The sequence below is a fragment of the Phoxinus phoxinus genome, assembly GCF_949152265.1.
Source record: "Phoxinus phoxinus genome assembly, chromosome: 17".
NCBI lineage: Eukaryota > Metazoa > Chordata > Actinopteri > Cypriniformes > Leuciscidae > Phoxinus > Phoxinus phoxinus.
In genome coordinates, this window is record NC_136892.1 from 33517952 (window position 1) to 33537245 (window position 19294).

Here is a 19294-nt window from a genome sequence, read left to right on the forward strand (position 1 = left end):
ACACTACACTACACTACCGCACTACACTACACTACACCTTACTCCACTATACACTACACTACACTACACCACCGCACTACACTACACTACACCTTACTCCACTATACACTACACCTTACTCCACTATACACTACACTACACTACACCTTACTCCACTATACACTACACTACACTACACCTTACTCCACTATACACTACACTACACTACACCTTACTCCACTATACACTACACTACACTACACCACCGCACTACACTACACTACACTACACCTTACTCCACTATACACTACACTACACTACACCACCGCACTACACTACACTACACTACACCTTACTCCACTATACACTACACTACACTACACCACCGCACTACACTACACCTTACTCCACTATACACTACACTACACTACACCACCGCACTACACTACACCTTACTCCACTATACACTACACTACACTACACCTTACTCCACTATACACTACACTACACTACACCACCGCACTACACTACACTACACCTTACTCCACTATACACTACACCTTACTCCACTATACACTACACTACACCTTACTCCACTATACACTACACTACACTACACCTTACTCCACTATACACTACACTACACTACACCTTACTCCACTATACACTACACTACACTACACCACCGCACTACACTACACTACACTACACCTTACTCCACTATACACTACACTACACTACACCACCGCACTACACTACACTACACTACACCTTACTCCACTATACACTACACTACACTACACCTTACTCCACTATACACTACACTACACTACACCACCGCACTACACTACACTACACTACACCTTACTCCACTATACACTACACTACACTACACCACCGCACTACACTACACCTTACTCCACTATACACTACAATACACTACACCTTACTCCACTATACACTACACTACACTACACCACCGCACTACACTACACTACACCTTACTCCACTATACACTACACTACACTACACCTTACTCCACTATACACTACACTACACCTTACTCCACTATACACTACACTACACTACACCTTACTCCACTATACACTACACTACACCTTACTCCACTATACACTACACCTTACTCCAGTATACACTACACTACACTACACTACATTACAGTACACTACAGTACACTACAGTACACAATACTACAGTACACTATACAGTACACAATACTACAGTACACTATACAGTACACAATACTACAGTACACAATACTACAGTACACTATACAGTACACAATACTACAGTACACTATACAGTACACAATACTACAGTACACAATACTACAGTACACTATACAGTACACTATACAGTACAGTACACTACAGTACACTTTACAGTACACTACACTACACTACACTACGGTACAGTACACAACACTACACAATACTACAGTACACTACAGTACACTACAGTATAGGGCTGAACGATATTCGATTTTAACATCGACATCGCGATGTGCGAGTGAGCGATAGTCACATCGCCGGAACATGCGATGTGAAGGGTAGTAGCACAGTAGCACCAGCAGGAGATATTACGCGCTTCATGAGGCACGCGCGCGGTCTCTTGCTCTCTCTCCCTCTCTGCCGTGCACGCGCTGCGCGGTTTGGAGCACAGTCTCTCACAGAGTCTCGCGGGCACGCTCGCTCTAGATTCCGGAGATTTTAACTAATTCGCGGGCATCAGTGAGCCGCTATCAATATGCGGGAGACTCAGGATGTCTGTATCTATAATAATATCGGCATTAGAATTATTGATTTTTCATTAGGCTATTTTTTTGGTGCCCCCTCAGCTCTTGATGCGCGTGGAGCGGCGGCGCTGACAGGCGGTAAAGCTGCTGTTTAAATGTGTTCGGCTTTTCTGTTTACAGAAACATGTTCTCTAATCTGTTTAGAAGATTTAATACTAAATATATTAAAGTTTTATATAATTTTGTTTATTTCATATGATTATGATGACCAACACCAACACTGTTTTACTTTGGCACTTTGGCTAAGAAAAGTTGACTTAAAAGATTGTGAACCAAAATGCTTTAGTTGTTTTATAAAAAATATATTTATTGTAAGTTATATTGTTGTAAACCAATCAGGGGGTTGGTGTAAAGCTGCAGTTTTATTTAAAAATGTGTTCTGCTTTTGTGTTTACTGAAATGTTCTAATTTTGGAATAAAATATTAAGTGACCTTTTTGTCACTTGTAATGAAGCTTGCTTATTAGTGAAATTATTAATATCATGGAATGGTAATTATTGTCTTTAGCCTGGAGTTATGGCTCTCAATATCGCAATATATATCGTTGGGGAAAAAAATATCGCAATGTAATTTTTTTCCAATATCGTGCAGCCCTACTACAGTACACGACACTACACAAACTCTGAGGTCAAGAGGTTAAGATCTACATGGTGTCATTAATGTCCCGCATCACCACCAGCGAGGTCCTCCGAGCGCTGCGAGCGACCGTAAGAAGAAAAGACAGAAACGCTCCGGACCAAAACATTGCAAAATAACCAGGAAGTGTTTTCCCTCAGGAAGCCTTCAGTTCCAGTTCTGCTGTTCTCTCTCGGTCTCTGGCCTGATTCGGGCCGCTTCTCGAGCCAACCAGTGTCTCCATCAAACCGCATAGAACATCAAAGCCTGAAGAAGACGAGACACGGCTCGCTGTGGACCGCAGATCATCACTGGAGGACACTCTCCGCTGGAGGAGGACAACACCCGGGAGCTTCACAGCGACGACTCAAAACACTGTTTACTGAAGACACGGCCGCATACTTCACTTTTAATCATTTCAATATCCTTCTATCTCACGCTCAAAGAAACTACTGTCACCAGAAACATTTACACATTTACATTTAGTTTGTCGTGTTCGACGTTTACAGCAAATAAATGTCATTTCATACGAGCGTAATGAAACTTCCCAGCGTTCAACAGTACCCGCTGCAGAACTAACTGTGGATGCCGGCATGTTTCATCGTTCTGCTCTGATCTGTGAGTCACTTCAGAATCAAATCATTTAGAGACAATATTTCGTGATCAGATACTTTCATAACCATAGAACGAGTTCTTTTGAACTTTCTATTCATCAAAGAATCCTGAAAAATAAAATGTATCACGTTTCGTTTCCACCAAAACATTTTCAACACTGATAATAATAATCATAAATGTGTCTTGAGCATCAAAGATATTACCGGTATACTGATTTCTGATCACAGGAATAAATTACACTTTATTATATATTCACATAGAAAACAGTTTTTGTAATAATATTTCACAATTTTTACTGTATTTTGATCAAATAAACACAGGTTTGGTGAGACTCCTCAGAAACATTAAAGAAATCTTACCGCCCCATAAACTGTTAATCACGTATTCTGATAATTTCACATTTTGACTGCGAATATTACATCCATAAAGCTGGAGTCCCTCGGTCACCACAGCTTCACACACACACACACACACACACAGCTGTGTGATCTCTCTGTGTTGGGCATGTACAGTACAGGAAGAACCAGTTGCTCACTCACTCACTAACCTGAAGGACTTGAACCCGAAACAAACTGTAGATGATTCTGCATATCAACTGATGGGAGGATTTCTATGACAATATCTAAAGAGCTTACAAACGTTTTACAGTAACAGAAGCTTACATTCAAATTATATTTCTGATACTACAAAAGGCTTAATTTACACCAAAATACACACAAAAATATATGCGTATGATTAATTGACGAGACTGTCGATAGATTTGCGTTTAATAAGATTATGCTCAAAACTGATTGTCATCTGCACACATGGGCCAACTATACATTATGTGTCAAAATTATCCATTTTTCTTTTATGCCAAAAATCATGAGGATATTAAGATAATGTTCCATGAAGATATTTAGTAAATGTCCTACCGTAAATATATAAAACATGTATTTTTGTGAGTGAATGCAGCACAATCGTGAACATAAATGCACAACTTTAAAGGAGATTTTCTCAATGTTTACATTTTTTTGCTCCTCAGATTCCAGATTTTCAATAGTTGTGTCTCGACCAAATATTGTTCTATCCTAACACACCACACATCAGTGGAGAGATTATTTATCCAGCTTTATATGATGTATACATCTCAATTTCAGAAAATTGACCCATGTGACTGGTTATGTGGTCCAGGGTCAGAATTCAACACAATTTGCCCTTCAGAAACTGCATGAAACGCATTAGAGTAAGTGAAGAGTTCCTGCAAGAACAACCAACGTCGGCATGAACCGTGATCCATGAAGCTGAAGGATTTCAAACACACACACACACACACACACACACACTCTATAAATAGCAACACAACATGCCAATGTTCACATTTTGGACCCATTGCTTGTGTTCAACACGACTCTCTCACGACACGCCAGAAAGACGAGAGATGCATTAATATTAACTCCGCGACGAGAGCTTCGACTTCTTCAATATTTAATCAGACTTGGACACTGGCCGCTTCCAGTGAGCGAGAGCAACAAGCCGCTGCTGTTCGCTGTGAAAGGACGCCTTGTGCTCGGGCCGAACAGAACCGTCTACAGAACACACATCTGCAAACCCACGGGCTTCTGCTGGATCTACAGCACAATGAGTCTCGCCACACATTACACTGGAGCTCCACAGACTCCAACTCTATACTCTATACTCTATACTCATATATACTCTATACTCATCTATACTCTATACTCATCTATACTCTATACTCATCACAGACTCCAACTCTATACTCTATACTCATCTATACTCTATACTCATCACAGACTCCAACTCTATACTCTATACTCATCTATACTCTATACTCATCACAGACTCCAACTCTATACTCTATACTCTATACTCATCTATACTCTATACTCATCACAGACTCCAACTCTATACTCTATACTCATCTATACTCTATACTCATCTATACTCTATACTCATCACAGACTCCAACTCTATACTCTATACTCATCTATACTCTATACTCATCACAGACTCCAACTCTATACTCTATCCTCGTCATCTATTCTCATCACAGACTCCAACTCTATACTCTATACTCGTCATCTATTCTCATCACAGACTCCAACTCTATACTCTATACTCATCTATACTCATCACAGACTCCAACTCTATACTCTATACTCATCTATACTCATCACAGACTCCAACTCTATACTCTATCCTCGTCATCTATTCTCATCACAGACTCCAACTCTATACTCTATACTCATCTATACTCATCACAGACTCCAACTCTATACTCTATACTCGTCATCTATTCTCATCACAGACTCCAACTCTATACTCTATACTCGTCATCTATTCTCATCACAGACTCCAACTCTATACTCTATACTCATCTATACTCATCACAGACTCCAACTCTATACTCTATACTCATCTATACTCATCACAGACTCCAACTCTATACTCTATAATCATCTATACTCATCACAGACTCCAACTCTATACTCTATAATCATCTATACTCATCACAGACTCCAACTCTATAATCTATACTCATCTATACTCATCTATACTCATCTATACTCTATACTCATCTATACTCATCACAGACTCCAACTCTATACTCTATACTCATCTATACTCATCACAGACTCCAACTCTATAATCTATACTCATCACAGACTCCAACTCTATAATCTATACTCATCTATACTCATCACAGACTCCAACTCTATAATCTATACTCATCACAGACTCCAACTCTATAATCTATACTCATCACAGACTCCAACTCTATAATCTATACTCATCTATACTCTATACTCATCACAGACTCAAACTCTATACTCTATACTCATCACAGACTCCAACTCTATACTCTATACTCATCTATACTCATCTATACTCATCTATACTCATCTATACTCATCACAGACTCCAACTCTATAATCTATACTCATCACAGACTCCAACTCTATAATCTATACTCATCTATACTCTATACTCATCACAGACTCCAACTCTATACTCTATACTCATCTATACTCATCACAGACTCCAACTCTATACTCTATACTCATCTATACTCATCACAGACTCCAACTCTATACTCTTTACTCGTCATCTATTCTCATCACAGACTCCAACTCTATACTCATCTATACTCATCACAGACTCCAACTCTATACTCTATACTCATCTATACTCATCACAGACTCCAACTCTATACTCTATAATTATCTATACTCATCACAGACTCCAACTCTGTACTCTATACTCATCTATACTCATCACAGACTCCAACTCTATACTCTATACTCATCTATACTCATCACAGACTCCAACTCTATAATCTATACTCATCACAGACTCTAACTCTATAATCTATACTCATCTATACTCTATACTCATCACAGACTCCAACTCTATACTCTATACTCATCACAGACTCCAACTCTATACTCTATACTCATCTATACTCATCACAGACTCCAACTCTATACTCTATACTCTATACTCATCACAGACTCCAACTCTATACTCTATACTCTATACTCATCTATACTCTATACTCATCTATACTCTATACTCATCTATACTCATCTATACTCTATACTCATCTATACTCATCACAGACTCCAACTCTATACTCTATACTCATCTATACTCTATACTCATCACAGACTCCAACTCTATACTCATCACAGACTCCAACTCTATACTCATCTATACTCTATACTCGTCTATACTCATCTATACTCATCACAGGACTCCAACTCTATACATATCTATTCTCATCACAGACTCCAACTCTATACTCTATACTCATCTATACTCTATTCTCATCACAGACTCCAACTATATACTCATCTATACTCATCTATACTCTATACTCATCACAGGACTCCAACTCTATACTCTATACTCATCACAGGACTCCAACTCTATACTCTATACTCATCTATACTCATCTATACCCATCTATACTCTATACTCATCACAAACTCCAACTCTATACTCATCTATACTCATCTATACTCATCTTTACTCATCTATACTCATCTATACTCTATACTCATCACAGGACTCCAACTCTATACTCTATACTCATCACAGGACTCCAACTCTATACTCTATACTCATCTATACTCATCTATACTCATCTATACCCATCTATACTCTATACTCATCTATACTCATCTATACTCATCTATACCCTATACTCATCACAGGACTCCAACTCTATACTCTATTCTCATCTATACTTATCTACACTTATCTATACTCTATACTCATCTATACTCTATACTCATCTATACTCTATACTCATCACAGGACTCCAACTCTATACTCTATACTCATCTATACTCATCTATACACTATACTCATCTATACTCATCTATACTCATCTATACTCGTCTATACTCTATACTCACCTATACTCTATACTCATCTATACTCATCTGTACTCATCTGTACTCATCTATACTCTATACTCATCTATACTCTATACTCATCTATACTCATCTGTACTCATCTATACTCTATACTCATCTATACTCATCTGTACTCATCTATACTCTATACTCATCTATACTCTATACTCATCTATACTCATCTATACTCTATACTCATCTATACTCATCACAGACTCCAACTCTATACTCTATACTCATCTATACTCTATACTCATCACAGACTCCAACTCTATACTCATCACAGACTCCAACTCTATACTCATCTATACTCTATACTCGTCTATACTCATCTATACTCATCACAGGACTCCAACTCTATACATATCTATTCTCATCACAGACTCCAACTCTATACTCTATACTCATCTATACTCTATTCTCATCACAGACTCCAACTATATACTCATCTATACTCATCTATACTCTATACTCATCACAGGACTCCAACTCTATACTCTATACTCATCACAGGACTCCAACTCTATACTCTATACTCATCTATACTCATCTATACCCATCTATACTCTATACTCATCACAAACTCCAACTCTATACTCATCTATACTCATCTATACTCATCTTTACTCATCTATACTCATCTATACTCTATACTCATCACAGGACTCCAACTCTATACTCTATACTCATCACAGGACTCCAACTCTATACTCTATACTCATCTATACTCATCTATACTCATCTATACCCATCTATACTCTATACTCATCTATACTCATCTATACTCATCTATACCCTATACTCATCACAGGACTCCAACTCTATACTCTATTCTCATCTATACTTATCTACACTTATCTATACTCTATACTCATCTATACTCTATACTCATCTATACTCTATACTCATCACAGGACTCCAACTCTATACTCTATACTCATCTATACTCATCTATACACTATACTCATCTATACTCATCTATACTCATCTATACTCGTCTATACTCTATACTCACCTATACTCTATACTCATCTATACTCATCTGTACTCATCTGTACTCATCTATACTCTATACTCATCTATACTCTATACTCATCTATACTCATCTGTACTCATCTATACTCTATACTCATCTATACTCATCTGTACTCATCTATACTCTATACTCATCTGTACTCATCTGTACTCTATACTCATCTATACTCATCTATACTCATCGATACCCGTCTATACTCTATACTCATCTATACTCTATACTCATCTATACTCATCTGTACTCATCTGTACTCATCTATACTCTATACTCATCTATACTCTATACTCATCTATACTCATCTGTACTCATCTATACTCTATACTCATATATACTCATCTGTACTCATCTATACTCTATACTCATCTGTACTCATCTGTACTCTATACTCATCTGTACTCATCTGTACTCATCTATACTCATCTATACTCTATACCCATCTATACCCATCTATACTCTATACCCATCTATACTCTATACCCATCTATACTCATCTATACTCTATACTCATCTATACTCATCTATACTCATCTGTACTCATCTATACTCTATACTCATCTATACTCTATACTCATCTATACTCTATACTCATCTATACTCTATACTCATCTTTACTCATCTATACTCTATACTCATCTATACTCATCTATACTCTATACTCATCCATACTCATCTATACTCATCTATACTCTATACTCATCTATACTCATCTATACTCTATACTCATCTATACTCTATGCTCATCTATACTCATCTATACTCTATACTCATCTATACTCATCTATACTCTATACTCATCTATACTAATCTATACTCTATACTCATCTATACTCTATACTCATCTATACTAATCTATACTCTATACTCATCTATACTCTATACTCATCTATACTCATCTATACTCTATACTCATCTATACTCATCTGTACTCTATACTTATCACAGGAATCATCCGGTGCGATGCTCAAGAAGAGCTCTGGTTATCAATGTTGAAAACCGTGTTTTGTGGAAACCATGATTCAGAACCAGGATTCTCTGATGAATAGAAAGAAATTTAGCCTTGGTGAGCAGAAGAGACTTATTTCCAAAATATGAAAAAAATAATTTAATATAAGTATATTATTACTATTATTAACATCAGAAACTGTGTTGACAGGTGAATTAACCAAATTTTATAACGGTAACGTGGTTTGTTTGCACTGTACTTTAAGTTAGATATTTTTTTATTCTTAATATTAATAATAAAAGTAATACTATTATCATTTATTTATTATATTAATATATATTTTAAATGTGTGTGTGTGTGTGTGTGTGTGTGTGTGTGTGTGTGTGTGTGTGTGTGTGTGTGTGTGTGTGTGTGTGTGTGTGTGTGTGTGTGTGTGTGTGTGTGTGTGTGTGTGTGTGTGTGTGACGGACGGACGAGCAGGTTTAATGTCAAAGTTCATAAAAACAGTCTCAGAATAAAGACTCTCAAATGGTTTGAGGAGAGAGAGAGAGAGAGAGAGAGAGAGAGAGAGAGAGAGAGAGAGATGTGGTTTGTGGTCCAACAGAACATCCTTCATCTAGATCCGTCAGAGGAACACGAAACTGGTCTGGAGGATCTCAAACACACACACACACACACACACACACACACACACACACACACACTCGCACCAGAACGCTTGTGAACACACATTTCTGCGATCATCTGAGAAGAGAATCTAATTAAACTAATAATAACACACCAATCCTCAAACCATCAGACTACTGTAACTTCTATAAACACCCACAGCACAACTAATGATGAAGAGAACCAGCTCACGAGAATAAACCAGCGAGTCTGAACTCCAGGCGGTTTCTAATGTCCTCCAGAACCTTATATAACTCAGATAAGCCAATGCATCATGTCAAGAAAGCGTCCACTGGACCATTTCAATTGGCTTTTGTGTGTCTCGGCTCTTTCTCTGTCCGGCTGCCTGAGGATCGACTCCAAACTTCAGCGCTTCTGAGAGTTTCTGCTGAAAGGTCCATTTTGTAGCTCAAATCACTCGACCATCAAAATGGAAGCCCTTCAGCTGCCTCTTAAACACGATCTGAGACGCAGCGCTTCTCTCAGGCCACCAGCGAGCGCATGCGAGGCAAACCAGTCAAACTCAATCTAATCCAGTCTCCAGTTTTAGGAGAAACATCTGAGACGTAAGAAACAATGAGACACATCTCCTGCCTTATTAATAACGGCATTATTCAGATGAAATCAGCACATTACTGAATCCAGACTGTAAATCCTCCGTGAGATCCAGAGCAGTCGTCTTTATCTCACACTCATTCATTAAGTGTGTTAACACAAGAACAGCTTTAAGGCTCACTACGTCAAAATAAAAGCTTGATGGTTTAACGTTTGAAAATTAAGAAATTACAGGGTTCCTGTTAAGCCCCTTTACGAAGTCTTGATTTTGTTTTTGTATTAGAATATGCTTGATTGTTCAAAAAACACATAATTTTTCACATATTTTACATTATTACAGCTCCTGTCTGGTTGAACGCGTCGTTTTCGATGAAGCCCCTCCTTCCGAAATACGAGCTGTGCTGTGATTGGTCAGCTGACCCAGTGTGTTGTGATTGGCTGCGCTTTAGTGTGTTTTCGGGAAATGTCACGAACCTCTATAACCGCGAGCTCTACTCAGATTTAGATATTAACGATGGCGTCCATTTCAAACCAATCCAGGCCTGATTCAGACCCTGACAATGTTACCGAACGAGAGGATCTCGTCGCTGAACGGGTTTCAAACACAGATTTTCCATTTTTTTACATTTTCTTATACATTTTAGATCCGATGTTATCCACCATTTAATATTTGTCTGAAAACTATGGTTATACAAACGTATTTTCCGGACTATAAGTCGCTCCGGAGTATAAGTCGCATCGGTCAAAAAATGCGTCATGAAGAGGAACATATATGATGAAAAAAAAACATATGTAAGTCGCACTGGACTATAAGTCGCATTTATTTAAAAATTAATTTCACAAAATCCAAGACCAAGATCAGAGATTTAATCTGCAAAGGTTATTCAGCTCCACAACAGCACACAGAACAACAGGCTGAATAGTGTCCGGTGTGTTAGCGTAACACATTAACAGTTATTCAGCTCCACAATAGCATAAAGAACATATACCTGAGGCTGAATAGGCTAAACTAACATTAGCCAGCGAGTCCAACAAGTTACCGGTCAGCAAGTTTACCAAGCTCCCGATCTCATTCCTCAACACTGAATCCATTGAGTTCTTCCTCGGTGTCGCTTCTGAACAACTCCGCTAACTAGAGCGCCCTCTCGCGGCTGTAGACGGTCATGTTTTCTCTTGGTTCATCTCAGTCAGTATGAATACATTTTGATATATAAGTCGCACCTGACTATAAGTCGCAGGACCAGCCAAACTATGAAAAAAGTGTGACTTATAGTCTGGAAAATACGGTAATCGATCACAAAACCAAAAAAGCATTGGTGAACAGCCGTACAAAAGCTCCAGTACACACTACATCAATACTAATGCCTTTGTAATCTTGCAGATCTTAATTATGCTCAAACAGCAACATTACACACTAACTAAAGATGAAAACGTGGAAAAGCATAATAGGTCCCATTCAAGATATTAGTATTGTAATTTTACAGTTGTAATGAAATATAAAACTATTATTATATTATTTTTCTTAAATACTCTTTTTATTAGGCTTTAATATTTGTATTTAGTAATAATAACCATCATAATAAACAACAACAATTAATAATATCTTTATAGTCACATTAATTTGTGATTTAAAAAATATTATTTTTCCCCAAAATCAAGCAGCCCTAAAATAAAATACAATACCAGAATTTTAGAAAGCAGCGAAACTTAATCACAACAAACACTAATACGACTCAAGCTTATTGCAGACAAGTCAACAGATATACAACACATATTTTCCGTGTTCAGAGTTTCCGACATAATTTGGTCATTCGTGTGCATAAAACTCATAATTACGATATTTCAGACTCCACTAGATGTGCATAAGCTGAAAGTACACTTGGTTTTTGACACGAACACTAAGTATGCTAATCTAGATTGACATCTTTGTCCAGTTTGCATGTGATTTTAGATTAAACGTTCTTTTTAAACTCCTCGTCGACATTTGCATGAATTGAGGTTTTGGTCTCCAGAAGTTTGTTGTTGTTCAGTTTCGTCTTCAACTACGAAACAACTAACTAGTGCAAATAACGTCAGACTCACGAGCAAACTGAGTGTGCAAAGTACAAAAAACAGTTACACTTTATTTCAATAGTGCACTTTAGACAAACACTGACTACAAGTACCTTTGCAACTACATGTCAGATAACTCTCGTTGGAGTATTAGTAGACTGTTCAGTAAAGTGAAGTTACTTATAGTAAGTAGATTGTTTGCAGTGGACTATTGAATAAACTGTTCCTGAAAAACAAGTGTACGGTTCAAACAACATTTAATTTACTGTAGTTATTTACACTTCTGCTGTTTATATTATAAATGTATAGCACAGTTTACTAGATTCACTAGATTTGATCTTATAGCTTTCCATGTGTGTCTGGATGAAAACACTGGCCATGATGATGTGCATGTAGGACGTTTTCCCCATTGGAAAAAAATACAGAAACTGCGATCCTCAAAGAAACGATCAACAGTTAGATGCTAATGTTGAACATCTGGGATATCAGCTTACAAACTAGCATTGTCTAAATGTTTTACTAAGGCAATAAACCCTTCAATCGTCCACTGATGAATAGATCGACACCTGGACAACACAGTCGCTTTACACATGAAATCAAGTCAACATTAACACTCACAAGTCACTGCAAAAGAGTTTCACATCACCGCTACAACAGATCACACTAATACTAACACTTCTACGGGGCAAAATAGTCCATTTTCCATTCTAGTTTGGGACGGAGCTCATGTTTACACTGTTAACTTCATCCTCATTGGTTTATCATTAAAAATAGATGAGACGCCTTTGTGTCTATTCATTGGTTTTCTGTGTTCAACATGACAAAGAGACAATACAGAACGTGCAATAACCTCACCGAGAGTCATAAACATCTACAGCGTTCATCATCTACAAACACCACAACACGAGACTCTGTGAATGCTCTGTGTTCTCAAGTGGACTTTACTTCATATTTGATGAAGTCTGCATGATTTATAACGTCTCGTGAAGCTGCTTTTGAGACTTTGCATTGTGGAAATAAAGCTTGATACTCCTGAAAACAGAGCACAGGTTTAGGAGCGAACTACAGTCCAAGCGATTCTCCAGCGAGCTGAACCGGCTTTAGACTGGATCTTCATGAAAGTGGGTCAGCGGTGAGCTTGGACCATGAGCCATCGCTGTGTGTCAACAGTTGCATAAGACGGCTTTTAGCTTTTCCAGGTCAGACACTCGAGCAGATCACAGTCATTACAGGGAAACTACAGCCTGAGAGAAGTGACCAGCTGGAGGAACAAGATCACATATGCATCGCATTGGCTGCAAATCCATAAAACATTTGAGTGAAATCAGTAAAATGTTGCAAATAACGTGCACACGTCTACATAAAACCATAAAGAACCTGCTTAGAAACATCAGACAGAAGCAGAGTCTGAAAAACAGCCAGTAACCTTCATGTGAGAGAACCTGTTTGCCCTGACATGGGAGACGTGCCACCATTTTGAGTTCCTCTGGCCTGCGTCTGTCGCATTGAGAGTGTGTGTGAGTGTGTGTGTGTGTGTGTGTGTGTGTGTGTGTGAGCACACTGTCTTTGTCAGCGGGATTTCACAGTGGCCAGAGCGATTGCAGAAGGACACACACACAAACACACACACACACAGACACAGACATCTTCCACCAAAATGCTCTGATGGTGTGCAATCATGTTCAACGTGTCACAATCATACATGCATGTCCGATTATTAAACTATTAAACCAGACAAGTGCACAAACACTCACTTTCACTTCCAAGCAGAAGCTTCACATTTGGTCCAGAACGACACACAGGTGCATTACGGGAACTGTATCACCAAAAAGTTCAGTATTAATGGATTCACAAGTTCTGAGATCATGGCTCATCAACATATGCATGACTGAAAATGCACTAAAATGACAGTGAAGAGAGCAGGAACTCTGTAGGAGCGTCTGTAGGCCACCGTAGTATTCATCAGAAACATGCTAAAGTCATCATGAAAGCTTCAGCTAAACCGCATTTCACGCTAAAAACGGCACAATAACAAACCGCAGCGTGAGCGTTATAAAAAACATCGCGCGTTGGTCAAAGTAGCAGAGGAAAAAAAGTGCAAAGAAGCGTGAAATGTGTCACCAAACGCCTCGCGAGCTCGCGCCGCGTCCAGGTCCATGCAGTGGCCAGGAGAAAGTCAACCTTTGTTCTCCAGCGAGACTCCAGCGAGACTCCATTTTCTGGTGTCATTCTACACCTGCGGGGACAGACACCTGGAGCCCGGCGCGAAAAACACACACAATAATAACAACATCAACAACACAAGCGTTACATTGTAACTACACCGTCACGTCACGAGAGCGTAGTGCGCGCGCGTTCGCTCGCGTCGCGTCCGTCAGTCTGTCGCTCTCTCTCTCTCTCTCCCTCTCTCTCTCCTTGACTAATGGACGCGGAGCTCCAAATCCGCGCAATGGCTTCCAACGCTCCCGTCAGACGCGCAACGCGTCCCTCAAACGCCCGAAAAACACTCGTGCGATCAGAAGCTCTGGAGGAGACGCGTCACTTTACATGCACCAAGGTGCCCGTTCTGAAGCATTCGCGCGGTTCTGTTCTGTTGAGAAGCACGCGCGTTTCCAGATCGTTCCTCTCCACGGTTCCCGAGCTCAAACGCGTCGTTACACGGGTCGAGAAAGCGAATACTCACGCCTGGATCCTGGATCTTCTGTTGTGAAGTTGTTCCCGGTTTAGAGCAGGAGAATGTTCGCCATCTTCTTCTCTCCTCCTCCTTCTTCTTCTCCTCCTCCTCCTCCTTCTTCTTCTTCTTCTTCTTCTTCAGTACGCCAGCTGCAGATGACCTGAGCTCTTGCTGTCTCTGAATAATGAGCAGCCTCAGAGACAAGGAAGACAATCTGCTAAGCATGCAACACAAAGAAGTTTTGGAGTCTAGCAAGCACCAGAGGGTGCACAAGAGTTTGCGATGAGACAGTGAGACAGGAGGAAGGTCCACAGAGCCTCTCATGACTCCAGCAGTAATGGAGCTCGAACATGGAGCCCCTCACGGCGCTTATGACACATTATGATGAGCCATATGATGAGAACGCGTCATTACAGACATTCATTATGGCGCGCGCGCTATAGACGGCGGTCGCGTCATAATATCGCAATCTTCCGTTTCATATGTTCTCTTTTCAGAGGAGCATGGTCAAAAAAGGTTTCACGTGCATGGAGATCATTATCCAGCACAATAATATATATATATATATATATATATATACATGTGTGTGTGTGTGTGTGTGTGTGTGTGTGTGTGTGTATACTGTGACATCACGTGACTGTATCTGATTTCAAATAAATAGCATTTTGTGAATGTCTTTTCAGAGGAACACGTGCATGAAGATCATTATTCAGCACAGTATAGATAGATAGATAGATAGATAGATAGATAGATAGATAGATAGATAGATAGATAGATAGATAGATAGATAGATAGATAGATAGATAGATAGATTCAAAATAAATAGCACTTTATGAATCCTTTTGGAGTGATTGTTTTTATTTAGACTTCATTTAATCCTGTATGCTCCACTAGTTCTGATAATAATATCATATGTTTTGACACATATTCTGAATGTTTTTCTAAGAAGGTTATGTATTCCCTATTATGCCGTAGCCTATATAGAGCGAACACTCGATTCAGAGTGAATAAGTGCTTCTCGAACAATAACAAATAACACTGAGTGGCAAAAACACTGAGTGGCAAAAAGATTAAGACGCAAAAAGACTGAGTGGCAAAAACACTGAGACGCAAAAACACTGAGTGGCAAAAACACTGAGTGGCAAAAAGATTGAGTGGCAAAAAGATTGAGTGGCAAAAAGATTGAGTGGCAGAAACACTGAGTGGCAAAAAGATTGAGACGCAAAAAGACTGAGACGCAAAAAGACTGAGATGCAAAAACACTGAGTGGCAAAAAGATTGAGTGGCAAAAAGATTGAGTGGCAAAAACACTGAGTGGCAAAAACACTGAGACGCAAAAACACTGAGTGGCAAAAAGACTGAGTGGCAAAAACACTGAGTGGCAAAAAGATTGAGTGGCAAAAAGATTGAGTGGCAAAAACACTGAGTGGCAAAAAGACTGAGTGGCAAAAAGATTGAGTGGCAAAAAGATTGAGTGGCAAAAACACTGAGTGGCAAAAAGACTGAGTGGCAAAAACACTGAGTGGCAAAAAGATTGAGTGGCAAAAAGATTGAGTGGCAAAAAGATTGAGTGGCAAAAACACTGAGCGACAGCATTGGTTCAGCAGGTGCAAAAAACGCACCTAAAACTGGAAAGAGCTTTGAGATTGACTAAATAGATTTGACAAGAAATCTGAGGTATATTTTCACAGACTGCTGAAAGCTACAGAACAGAGAAGCGAATGAATCGCTGCGATTCACCGAATCAACTGGTTCCAGGCAGAGAGAGCTGGATTACAGTCAATATGCTGAATTATGGGGTAAAATCACACCCTATATATTGTAACTCATCAATTAAATATTTACTGTCGTATATTCTGCATAATTGGATGTTTTTAAATAAACACTGACCAGGGCTGGACGATATGATGATATATATAACACTGATATAAGTGATCACATGACAAATCCAGTCATTTTGCAGGTTCTTCTGCCACTCAGTCCGTGCTCCGACGGGAAAGTGATGTCAGTGCATAACCTCTATTGGCGGATCTCATGTGAGTGACACAATGCAAGTGTCCGGAACGTCATTCTCATTCAGAGTGCATGCTGGGAAGTCAGTCTCCTCTCCAGCAGTATTTGTGTAAGACGGCACGCTTGTTTTCTCCCATGCGTTCTCTCTGGGTTTCTGTGGCCACTTGACACAATGGTTAATTAGATTTTTAGCTGCTCTTAACCACTAATTCATAAATCATAACTCAATGAGCCTGACTGACACAGAACACCAATAAAGCGTGACAGAATCATAAATCATCGACACGGAAACTGCTACTTTTTCAGTTGTAATCTGAATGTCATTACACATAATGACTTGTGTGGTTATGGGTTTGATTCCAGAGTAATGCATGACCCGACAAAATGTGCATGAATGTAAAATACATCAATGTATGAAATGCATGAAGAACATGTGAGTAAACTCAAACTTCATTGACTCACGCAAAATATGTCCCCATAATCAACTTAATAATTGTACACAAAATTGGATTAAAATGCAATATTACTGTATTTTATTCATGGCATTGTGATGACAAAAAAATGGAAACTGGAAATAAATTAAGAGACCATTGAAAAATGTGCAGTTTCTCTGGATTTATTATTTATATGTTTGAGTTAAATTAACATTTTTGATTGATTCTTCAAACTACTGACAACATTTCTTCCAAATGTCTGAATTTCTGAACAGCTTTTAATGTTGTTTATGTGTCTATGTGGTGTTTTTAATACGCTTAATCCATGTGTAAGTTCATAAGTGGACAGCATTGCTGAGTATTTTCTGCTTAAAACTGCAGTGAACCAAAGACAGTCTCAAACACACGGTTTGAAATCGCTGGTGTTTCTGACGTCACACACTACCTTGTAACCAATCAGATCAACGTGTGATCGTCCACCAGTGGATCTCTGAGTGAGTGAGTGAGTGGAGGCGGGGCTCATTTGCATATTCATAGAACTGTGTAACCAATCAGATCAACGTGTGATCGTCAACCAGTGGATCTCTGAGTGAGTGAGTGAGTGAGTGGAGGCGGGGCTCATTTGCATATTCAAAGAACCGCGCATACTAAATGAGGCAAGGGTGTCGAGTTACATTCAAGATATTTTTAAATGTGTCATTGTGGTGATCAAAGATGAGTTTTAAGGGATAAAATTACTGATTAAAGAAGGACTTTTAAACATTAGTACGGTGTTGTTTAAAAATGAATATAAACTTAATTTCTTTGCATTATTCGAGGTCTGAAAACATAAAATCTTTTTTCGCTATTATGGCCAGTTGTCATTTTTTTGCAAATAAATGCTCTAAATGACATCAGTTTTATTTGAAATTTGGAAGAAATGTTGTCAATAGTTTGTAAAATCAATAAAAAAAATTAATATAACTCAAACGGATTTACATATAAATAATAAATCCAGAGAAACTGCTTGTTTTTCTGTGGTCTCTTAAATATATATATATATATATATATATGGAAATTAATATTATTAATAATATTTAAAAAAATATATATATATATCATTTTTTTTTAGCAGACAGTATCCAGTGTCCCCTAGGCTAGTGTCCAAAACTCTTGAGACAGAGATCATAATAACTCGACCTCCTCCTGATGAAAGAGAATAAAGGCTGTTTCTGGTGAGTCTCAGGTGAGCTCTTAATCTTCATTACCTGCTCGACTTCACCGCATCATGTCTCAGGTAAATATTTGGACACAGAGGCAGGTGTAATAGACAGCAGCCTTGTGAGGTGATGATGACTTACCGTAGTGTTCCCCCTCAGGACTCAGTTGCACCTCATTAAATGCCTTTCACAGGTTTAGAGACACTAAAGTCTACATCACCTCACCAGTGCACACACACACCTACTGAACACACACACATTTACTGAACACACACA

At 38.7% G+C, this 19294-nt stretch overlaps 1 protein-coding gene across 5 annotated transcripts in view; it reads right to left on the reverse strand.

Moving 5' to 3' along the window:
• Positions 1–15708, reverse strand: part of znf462 (zinc finger protein 462) — a gene marked incomplete at its 3' end in the record, with an annotated part of 56746 nt that extends 41038 nt beyond the window's left edge. For 3 of the 5 annotated variants that reach the window (XM_079585358.1, XM_079585355.1, XM_079585359.1), the window contains exon 1: positions 15382–15708. Of the gene's footprint in view, positions 1–14452; positions 15124–15381 lie in introns of those variants that run through there. The other 2 variants (XM_079585357.1, XM_079585356.1) reach the window with 2 other exon arrangements.
• Between the last annotated feature and the right edge of the window lie 3586 nt (positions 15709–19294).